Here is a 12,235-nt window from a genome sequence, read left to right on the forward strand (position 1 = left end):
CAACATTATTCCTTCATGGTCTCGTTAATTTCCTATTCTAAACTCTCTACTCTTTGGCAGTTATTTATGGTTTGTAGTAACATCGCATTTTTACAGTTTAACCCAGTGAACAATTAACTAAAGGCACTAATGTATAATTTATTTTTGACATACAATAAATTCGATAAACAATTTGTTTATTCGTGACTTCCAAATCGATTATTTGTTAAATTTCACTTACGTTTGTGTGTACGTGATAACTACAGCGTAGTGTACACCGTTTGGTGACGAACCACAAAGTAGGTTATACAGAGGTCAAATGGTAACTTTTGTTGCATTGAATTAATGTACACTAAATGTTTAAAAAGAATGCATTGGATTAAATAAAAACGAAAAAAGAAAATCAAGAAGATTATTTCATCAATGGATCCAAAACTTTAATGAAAGATGAGAAACTCTTAAAAATCTTACTAATATTATAAATGCAAATGTTTAGATGGTATCTCCGAAACGGTTTTACGAATTTGGCATACATGTAGAAAATAGCCGGGAAGAACACACAGGCAACTAGGTTTTTATTTAATTCCGCGCAGACGGAGTCGTGGGCGACAGCTAGTATGAAAAAACAATTGAATACAAGACTTGACGTCACGTGTATATTATTTACATACAAAGACTTATTGTTGTACAAGAGTATTATTTTTCTTGTTAATCATTTGTCTACATTGGCCATTTGAATAGACTTGTATTGATTTGCGTACACTCACGTTGGCCTGCACTCGGCAAGCCTCGGCCAACGTTTATAACCAACATTAGATAGTTATCATTTTTATATGCTAATGTACGCTGTAATAATTTTCAAATACATGGTTTTATATTTGTAGCTATAGCAGCGATACATCAATTAAAGTTAGTGCGGTCTGTCTGTCCACATTATTCAATTACAAACTCCCAGCAGTGCTCCACAGTTATTGTTATTTATTAATAAATACGTCTCGTATGCGGAGTGTAACATTTTAATTCGGGATTTATTTGACTCTGTAGCGGTTAAATTTAATTATTTTGTTTATTTTCAAATAAGTTGAGTGAATTACACGAAGAATTTCATACTCAAGAGAAGAGTGACCACGTAGAACGAAACATTTTGTGCTATCAACCATTAACTTAGGGACATATAGATGATATTGGTTACTTAACTGATTTCATTGACCAGTAAAAATTCAAGTCGTTCGGAATTTAACGAATTCGTATAGAAATACATAAATATAACGTTATATAAATCTTACGTTAAACATTTCAACCTTTTTGAAACAATTTAAAGTAATGAATTTGCACACACACACAACATAAAGCTAATAAAATTTTAATAATGTTGGCGTGCCTTTAAAATAAATATAATTAACGAATAAAACAGCATCGTGTGTAGTGTAGCGGCAGTGTTGTGGTGTGTCGGAGTCGCGCTCCTGCGACAGCGCACTCTGGTGGCGATGCTCGTTATAGCATTTTATTATCTGTTTTATGATACATTTTATTGCTAAAATGGAAAACGATATCATTAGCAAGGTCCCTGGTTTAAGTTGTCATTGCAATTTTATTTTACAACCTAATATGTAAGGCTCTATTATAAAGAAAATTTAATATTTTAAATGCTCCTATTTATATTAAATTAGAATTTAAACAATTTCTGATTACATTGCTTTACTAATAACATATCTGATTTTTTTACAATTGTCTTTTATTTTGCGTCTTTTATCGTATTGTGGGCAAGACAGAAAGATTGTTGAAAGGTACACGTACCTTGTTAGAGTACGGCGATGTTCGTTACTATTGAATCCAAAATAAAATTTAACCATATAAATATATGTAGTTAATATATCAAACCAAGAAATCTATAATGAGTTTCAAGAAATTACAATGTTTATATTTTTTAATTCTTGCAGCTTTTCTTATTATTAACTAAGGAATTACAAAGAAATCAGGTGTGTGAATAGTTAGGGACTAGTTTTAGACACAAAAATTGGTTTCAGAACAATTTCACTTATAGAAATAAAAACTAAAGGTGCAAGTTTCTAATAACGAGATAGTTCCGTAAAAATGATGATCGTAATAAAACGTCAGCACCCGAGATTCTGTGCAGACAGTTTCATATTCACGATACCTCGCTCGTTTCCAATCTAATAGAACCCGTAGCCTATCGGGATCGAAAGACAAGTAAGGTTGACATTTTTTGCAATTATTCACAACAGTACAAATATTCAGTACTGACTATCAATATTTTAGAATTTAGAAAACGTTGTTCTTATAATATTTGAAAAGTAATTATATGTAGTACTAACAAATAATTATATTTAAGTATACAGCATTTAACAATTAAATACTTTAATTAAATCAAATACTTTTTGGACAGTGATTAACTGAACCAGTGGTCCTTTTCCCGACACATTTGTCGTGTAATTGAGTAACTTAATTTGGGAAACCTCTTCCTTACGAGATTCTTGTGTGTTGGGTTCTCGTTCCTAGTTCCATCTACCGGCGAATTCCGTCATAGAATGAAACTCATTAGTATTCCGGTCAGTACTCCTGTTTAATTTCAGGAATATTGATGGTCTTTTTTCCCAATCCCGTTTAGTACTTTATATTGACATCGATTTTTATGAAGCTTGCTTTATATTTGTGACGTGAAACGTTTTATTTATCGAATTGTTTTTTCGATTTGTAAAGTAATTATTACAAGCTGTGCTCATTTTTAATGAATCAGGCTAACTTTTTTTTTTGAAATTATAAAGTATTAAAAGAAATATATTAAACTTACAAAACATTCACGTAAACCTTACATATATAAACTTTCGTCCCTTATTCCCTATTGTTATATTAAAAATATTCAAATGACCTATTCGTCTTATAATTAAATATAATTCAAAACGTCTTCATTAAACGCTGAAATTGTATAAATAATTCCAGAAACTGTGAACATTTTCTCGTGCAATGAAATATTTAATGCATTTGTTGGTAATGAGGTAAATAATGTTTGATGTAATGGCGGGCTACACAGCGGCAGCGGAGCGCGGCAGGTATTTCATTATAAAAGGGATCGAATAGTTGCCATTACATAGTTCCCATTTTGTGCAATTTTGGTAAGCATTTTCATTATTAAGACCTTTATTACTATTGAGACTAGTACATATTCAAATACCGTCTAATAACAACCATTATTGGATATTTTGAAGAAAAATAAATTGACGACAAAAACTTAGTCCTTTTTCAATAAGAAACGCCTTTTCGATGTCGTCTCGTTTAGTTTTATTGAGTATTTACTATTCACTGCGCTAACAATATAAGAGAACTATGAAAAGTCTTTTCAAATCTTTTTCAAGCACGATATCAGATATTTTTCAAATATTTAAAACTAGCTTTTACCCGCGACTCCGTCCGCGCGGAATAAAAAATAGAAAACGGGGCAAAAATCCTATGTCCGTTTCCTGGTTCTAAGCTACCTGCCCACAAATTTACAGTCAAATCGATTCAGCCGTTCTTGAGTTATAAATAGTGTAACTAATACGACTTTCTTTTATATACTCGTATATAAATAATATAAGTATGTGTCTATTATACAATTTGTTAATATGTAAAAAAGACCGAAAACAAGAAATCTGTAACCAACCCTCAGGGAAAACTTCTCTGTTTGAAGGACGTGTGCTCTTCTTAACTATGCACAGGGCAGGATCCTGCATAAATTTTAGAACAGGGATCCCTTGAGAAAATAACAGATTCACTCTTAAATTTGTTATTCTTTCATCCGTTTCTATTGTAAGACGAAATCTTGATTTATTAAGGTAAGTTGTAACGGCTTGCGAAAGGACTCGTCTCTTGGGTAGAGTTAAACTGTCAATTTTTTTTCGTGAGATACGATTGTATGTTGAGATCTGTCACTTGAAAGTGTATGTAAATTAAATTATTTGTCAATGCCTTTGTTTATTAATTTATAATTAAATCTACACCATGCTTTTAAAAGGCCTCTCTGTTACCGGATTTGTGGACAAACAGACAAAAAAAAACATCTTAATTGGTATTTCGTTATAAGCAATTTAAATATATGTTCTCGAATTTTTTTTTTCTATGTAACTAACAGACACTCCAATTTTATAGGTGAATTGAATAAGTTGTTTTTGCCTTCTTTTTATTTGTCTTCATATTGCAAATTATTTTTACAACCTATAAAGCAAAAAAATATTAAAAACATTATTTGATCAGAAATAAAGCTGATATGAGATATTGACACAGAACTTAGGTCAGGTCAGGGCAATACACATGTCAAGTGCATTGTTGAAGCCCTAGACTAGACCTACTTACTGGGACACATCTAATATCTATGTATTTGGTTATCACGAAAATTATGATGATATTAACATTGTTTTTGTCGCATATGTTAAAGTTTTAGTATACTTTTAAATAATAGTATTAATGTGTGAGTATAATTTGTTTTAATAATGAATACTAAATATTGTTTGAATCCAACTTAGATGGAGTTGATTATTTTGATTATTACTAGCAGTTGGCCGCGAGTTTGTCCTATAAATAAAGCCTATGTCACCCGTAGATATGTAGCTTCCCAACAGTGAAAGAATTTTTCTAATGGTTTAAGTTGTTTCGAAGCCTAGTCAATGCAAACAAACAATCAAATCTTTTCTCTTTATTATATTAGTGTAGATTGAATCCGTTGTATGAATTGGTTGGCTCGCCCGGTGAAATACACACGACCACACAGAAGAAAGGAGTGAAGTGGAAGTAATTCCGCGTTTCGTCTGATGAGTGTGGTGCCGGAGGCCTAATTTTAGTCCTCTTTCCCTTCCCACTCTTTCTTATAAGGAAAGGATGGAAAGCGGAGGTGGATTTGATGGAGGAGATGCATAGGAAGGCTAAATATTCTCTTTTTGTGCGTCTCCTCCTTCGTCGATTGAGGGTAGGCAACGCATCTGCTATTGCAAATGTCTATTGGCAGCGGTCGCTTCGCCATTTCGGCGAATTCATGTGGCCGCTTGCTCGTTTGCCACCTTGCAATATATAAAAAAAATGATTATTGAAATTAAACATTCCTGAAAATAAATTTCAGAACAAAATAAACAGGATACTTATTCTGTGGCCTGCATAATTTAGGCTTTGATAAAAGTTTTTGACCAGATTTGTTGAGTATAATGATGAGTAATGGCCGCCGTAACTCATTAGCACGCGTCAATCTTACCAAATTTCATAGAAGATTAAAGTTTATTTAAGTATTATGTGTTTGCTGTTTTCAAATTGACTTCTCACCTTGAGTTACTGCCGAAACATTTGTACATCTTACTAATATAAATGTGAATGTTTGGATGGATGGATGAATGTTTGTTATGCTGCATGAATCTCGCCGAAACTTGGCATAGATGTAGAATATATTCTTGAAAAAATATAGACAGTTTTAACATATTTTATTTCATTTTCTTGCAAAATAGAGATCTTTTGTGTACAGGTCTAATCCGTGAAAGCTCATTATTACTTGCTGTTTTATCGCTCGCTGTTTTAAAAATTATGGAATTTTAAAAATGGTGATAAATTTTAGATGTAAAGTATCTCCAAAACCACGCTGGCTTATATTAGAAAGGTTAATTAAATTTAAAAATAATAAATTATTTTACAAACACCATCTATACATTTGTACGAAGGGAAAATTCTTTTATCCGATTTTTTTATTATCTTTGGCTCGGCTTCAATGGATTTCAGAAACGGGACTGCAGATCGAAGCAATAAAGGATTGAATAACCCCACTACTGGGAAATCGCGAAGACTGCAATAACATAAGAGAGTGAGGTTTTTATTGAATTTTATAATATTTTGACGTCATAGTTATAAACCTTTGTAATTGCTACTGAGTATATCTAAATCTATTTTGTCAAAAAGCTGTCTTACTGCTCCACTCAGAGTACTAAAGTAAACTAAGATGGATCAATTCCATCTTTGAATGCTGCGCAAAAAAAATGTGTAGATCTATTGTAAAATATATATCTACAGAAAATGAAATAATAAAAGCGTTAACATTTAAATATTATATAGACTTTTACTTAAATGCTTGCACATTGTACATTCACAAGCAAAATACAAAAATGAAAACCATCTCGGTTAATAAAACATTTTCTAACTCCTCGAGCCTTTAGTGCTCCAATGGGGCGGTGACAGATGACGTCATTCATCACTTTTACTCGTCAGTACAATAGGTACAGTCGCGCACACATTCTTAACAAAATGATAATGAAAACGATCCATTGTAAGGTAAATTCTAGCAAGTCAGTCTGCGCCCACGCGCGGTAAATCATTGAATGCTTAGGGCGTTGCTTCACAATATACGTGAGACAATCAGAAAGTTTTGCGACACTAAAAAAATGTTCGACTGGTGCTTTGTTTCTGGATCGTATTGATCAATCCAGGATTCATCACCTGTAAGGATGTAAACACGCCAAGATGAGCCTGCTTCAAATTTTTCTATCATATCATGGCACCATTCCACCCTTGCCTGCTGCTGAATACCGGTGAGGTTGTGCGGCACCCAGCGTGAATCTATCTTCTCCACTCGTAGATGCACGTGTAGAAAATCTCGTGAAGGCTTCTTGATCCAATCTGCAATATCTGCTGAATCTCTTGGTATGTAACTCGTCTATTGTTATGGATCAAATTTTTCACTGCTAGCACGTTTTCTTCCGCACCAGCCGTCAAAGGGCGACCAGTTCTTTCTTCATCCCCCAAAGTTAGTCGACCACGCTTAAATTCATTTTAGCAACGATACACGGTTGCCTCAGAAGGGCCTTCATCCATGAATGCCACTTAAAGTCTATCGTACGATTCGTCTCGTTTCAGGCGACACTTAAAAACGTAAAAAATCATAGCGCGAAAATGTTCTCGACGCAAATCCATTTTTCAATGAGACACGGTAATTTTAATTAGCTCACAATAAATGTGGAGGTAAGTTTTGAATTTAGAAAGTATCTATTTTTATTTTTAAGTAATCATATTATTAAATAAATTATAACTGGACAGTCTCACTTATAATTGTTTTTCTCGCAATATTTTCTGTGACCTGGTATTTTGTGTCATTTAGGCATGGTTTTTAAGAGCTTTTCCTGGATTCAATTGAACCTTCACTACCGTAATTTTTTTCACTTTACAAATAATCATGTACTTAGTGTGCTCACTTAGGAGATTTAGTTTATTTAAAACCATAGTATCCTGCAACGAAACAATATCTACAGAAGTAAACTGAACTGAACTAAATATTTGGTAAAATTTGTATTCTATATCAGTAGAAGTAACATAAATCTTAACTGTGTGCAGTTAATCATATATAGAGTTGAGATAGATAGTGTAAAGATATATGTGAATATGTAAAATATAGCGGTCTATTCAGCATTCAGCTCGCATTATCGCTCCCGAACGTTTTACATGTAAGTACTGCTTCTTGATAAATGATATTTGTGAGTGAGGTTTTTAGAGGATCTTTGTTCGATAAACTTAAGGAACTGAATGATTTTGAGTAGACATTCATCTGTGTGCAGTAGCTCTTTTGTGTAATAAAATTTCACTCAGAAAATCCTAAATATGAGTTTTATCGTTATAACTTGTTATAGTTATTGTAACGGTTTTAAATCTCACACTTGGATGTTAGGATTTGGACCGACGTAAACTTAATACCTTTAATCATCAGACTATCCGCAAAAGATTATACATAGTTATTCTATTCTCATTTTTTTTAATATATACAAGAAATAACATCTTCTAGTTATAAAGTTCTCCTATAATAAATTAGGAAGGTGTCGGAGAGCTTATTTTCGATCCTCACCCAATATCTCTAGCATTTGATCTTACGTCGTAAATCATTGCGGTGAAAAACAATATTGAATGTGTCAAAAGAAATTGATCCTTATTAAAATATCATACAAGGTTAAAATTATTAATAAAAAAAATAAAGAAAATGTAACTTAATCTCTGTCACGTTTTTTTTATTTTTCTTGCTTGTTTTTTTATTGTTTATTAATAAACTAGGCCGAACAGTAATTTATCAAGATGTAATGTAAATAAAGGAAGAGAGACAGACAAGGAAAAGGATCCACAAATATTAAATAACGCGGTGGCCGTTTTTACGAAATAAGGAACACAAAGATTGTTAGTAAAGTGATTGGTACACTCACGAACAATATAACAAATACAATGTAAAAATCATAAAATATAAGAGAAAAGTGCTTAGGAAGTGGATTAATATAATATGTTCAGTTTCGAGAAAGAGACCAATCTATATATATAAAAGAAAGTCGTGTTAGTTACACTATTTATTATAACTCAAGATCAGTCCAACTGATTTAGCTGAAAATTGATGGGACGGTAGCTTAGAACTAGGAGACGGACATAGGAACTTTTTTATCTTGTGTGCTTTTTTTTATTCCGCGCGGACGGAGTCGCGGATAAAAGCTAGTACTTGATAGTTTTTGATCCTTAAAAGATGATCACGTCAAATATTTAGTACAACTTATATGTTAAGTTACCCGCGTAATGCTTTGAGTTTCATCTAGATTTATGACTTGCATTAGACGAGGATAATGTGTCCTTCGTTGACAAATTGCTATGAGATAACATACGTTTCCGTCAGAAAATTATTCACAAAAAACATATGTGAGATGACGACGTATTACGTAGGAATAAAATCAAATATCATTTTTATCATACGCCATGAAATCTTACTAAAGATAACAATAACATATAAATCTGTCTTTTATAGTTTTCTCCAGATGTTAATATAATCTGGGGACAATTTATGATCTATAGTATTGCTGCTTGGTAAGATAATTATTGAGGTTTTTGTGTAATTTTAGGTATAAGTAAATATATGTTAATATTAAGATTGGTAATTAAAAATATAATAAACGAAACATTACTTAAATTAGAGACATTTCATGAAATGTTGGCTTTATATTGTAGGTATTTGTAAAATCGCAGCTATGCGGAACAATATGGTAAACCCTAATGCTTCGTTAATTTGTATCCCCACATTCGGGGACATTTACTTAATGGAATTAGTTACTATTAAATTAAACTGTCTAATCTTAACTTCGCATTTCACTTTCATTTTATCTAAAAGTATCGACTTCTTTTGTTTTTACTTTTACTGAATTGAAACGTGTTTTAAAAAGTTAACACTTAATTTTTTTTAAAGCAGCCAGCATTTATTGAAAGAAGATTTGTTTTTGAAACAAGAAAATATTAAAAGTTTAAAAACCATAAATATGTCCGTTTCATTTTTCTTTTCAGATTTAAAGGACGTATTATTTTATTAATAAAATCTGTCTCAAGGATATAATTCCATTAAAAGTTCAAGAAACTCGTTTCCTTATTTGCGTACAACAGGATTGTTATAATTTGACAAAGTTTGGAAGTTGTTCAGTTTATTTATTCTGTTGCCAAGTACTACAATGGAAGTAATTCAGGAATCATTGAATATTCTTTTAGGACTGATTATAACTGAATAACCTTTCTTTTCATTCATACCTAAATAAATTGATGAAGTCTAAATTATACTGATTTATTTTAATACCTTTTAATGTTTAAAGTTATCTGGAATAAGTACTTCAAGTATACAAAACAAGCAGGTTGAACAGAAGTAAAAATTTTACGAAAAAAAATAAAAAAAAGGTACATAAGTGTACCATACTATAGTAGCAGAAGCAAGAATACCTGATTTTCACTAAATGCAAAATACTTTACAAAAAGATTTCGTCTTTTAGTGTTCGTTTTACAGAACACAGCCGTTATGCTTCGACTTTTGACCCCCAACTCGGTGGATATTTTCTCAAATGACGTGAAAAAACTTGAGTTTATTTCGACCGTCCTTTGCAATTTTAACAGTTGTCTTCTTTGAAACGACGAAACTTTTGTAACAAGCATGTAATATTTTTGATCATATAAAATTGAAACGTGTTTTGAGTTGCTTTTATATCTAGACAAAGGTTGTTTTGAATTTTCAACAGCTTTTACAACAAATGAAACAGACAATTACCTGGTGATATTTTTTGCCTGATTTTTTTATTTTATCTTCATTTTCAAAGGCAAGATTTCACAAAGGAGCATCGCAGTGAAGTCCTGCTTTCGTACGACGTGTAGGGCACTTACAACATCTTCATTATGTTTGCATGGCCGTTTCAAGAAAAAGAAAAGTGCTGACACTCAGTGGACCTAGCATGAAAGTTTGCGATAACCGCCTACGTGTCGTCATCGTCAATTATGTCAAAATTAGTATGAGATTTTTGGTGTACTTTACGTCCGATAAATTATGATTACGTAGCACTGTATTTTCAACAAATTTTGTCGTAGACAATACGATTGGCTGTTGTCACAAACATTCCTGCTAGGCCTTCAGTATTCTTTATAAATCTGTACATGTCTATCTCTCGTAGCGTTATAGTTAATCAAAGCTGTGAAATAATAATTAATCAGCTATTGGTAAGTTTGTGTATTTCAGAAATTGGCGGCCGATTTTATTAACAGATCCATATAAAAAAGTCTGCGAGGTTCAATCGGTCCAAATCAATACCATCTCGATGGGTGGCATTCCACAACGACGAGGTTTTCGCGAAACTTTCTACTTTGCACAGCCGCGTTGTGGAATACTCTGTCCTCAGCGGTACCTACTTCCAAACAGTTACGACTTAGGAACCTTCAATAAAAAAAAACGTATACCTTCCTTAAAGGCCGGCAACGCATCTGCGATTCCTCTGGCGTTGCGGATGTCCATGGGCGTCGGATCAAATAACTTTAGGCGGTACGTTGCTCGTTAGCCCCCTTCTCCTATAAAAAAACTGCATTTTATTGGATATGTCAAATGTATATGTCATAAATTAATTAAAACATTGTCGTAATTGAGAACACAAGAAATTATCGTTCACTAAAATTACATATAGAGTTCTTATTGAAAAGCAATAAGAATCAAAATTGCTTGTTAAGTATATTTTTCAGCACAATCTTAATGTAAATGCTAATGAGGTTGTCAGAGCGAGGAGTGAGCGGGAAGGGGCGGGAAGGGGCGGGAAGGGGCGGGAAGGAAGAAACCTCGCAATCTAATAAGACAAGCAGATTTCAAATGTGTAGGGCCCGTCTTTTTAAATGTCGCCGGCTTACTATGCAGATGTATTCGGTGTAATGTAAAATGGACTCTATGTGGTTGGTATAGAGTTGGAATTTGGACTATTGCTTAACGCAGCTGCGTGTAATTCATTTTAACGTCGAAAGCATCGTTTCCAATGCGGTATATCTGATTATTTTTTACGTAATTTTTGTGACAGAACTTAAAAGTGAGTAAACTTAAACATAAACTATGTTTAAACTTAATTACTTGATATGTCTCTAGTTATCGTGTAATTTTCGTTCTCCCTTTAATGTTTAAGTAAAACGTATGTATGTTAATTTAAAAATGTTTGTTAAATTTAACTGAAAAGGTTTTGTTGCATTTCCAGCAGCTTTGTTGTCAGGTTGCGGCGCGTGAAGCGGAAAGTCGTAGTCGTAGTAAATTTAAACTAACCGTAGTTGAAGCGGTGACATCAAAGCTTTACGTTGTACCGACAGTTTACCAGAGTAGTGTTTGTTGCTTTTTATTTTTAACATCCCGAGTGAAAGGACAAGGTGATTGTTTAATTTAATTCTTTCTAGTACATTTTGGTACTTCATTAACTTTAAGCTATGGCTACGAAAATCTATTAATTAATTTGTTTAGCTGTATTATGTTTTCTTAAAGAATATGTAACAAAATATGAATAAAACGGATGAAAAACATGTCTAGACCAGGGATTCCCAAAGTTTCCAAACTTAAAGCATTGCTAATTCTCACTCTGTATTCTTCTATTGACCTAAGTCAGAATGAAAAATAATAATAATAATAATTTATCTTAAAAGTAGATAATTTGGCCATGAGGGGTCTGTGGAAACGGTTCATTTTGGAAAAGGTGTCACTTGTCCAAAGGTCTCCGGAGTCTTTTTTCCGCCACACTTTTGTTCTCCGAATTAGGTATTTATATTATTATTTATGTAAACAGTAATTTAATTCAATCTGAAGAAGTCTGTACAGTTAAATTGGTAAGTTACAATTCGCTTTGATATTCTCAAGGGAATAGTACAACGGCGATGATTACGAAGCTTAAATATTAAATCAAAAAATCAATGAAAAGTTGAAGGCAATATCACTGAATCAATA

The sequence above is a fragment of the Papilio machaon genome, chromosome 13, assembly GCF_912999745.1.
Source record: "Papilio machaon chromosome 13, ilPapMach1.1, whole genome shotgun sequence".
In the NCBI taxonomy this organism is placed as follows: domain Eukaryota; kingdom Metazoa; phylum Arthropoda; class Insecta; order Lepidoptera; family Papilionidae; genus Papilio; species Papilio machaon.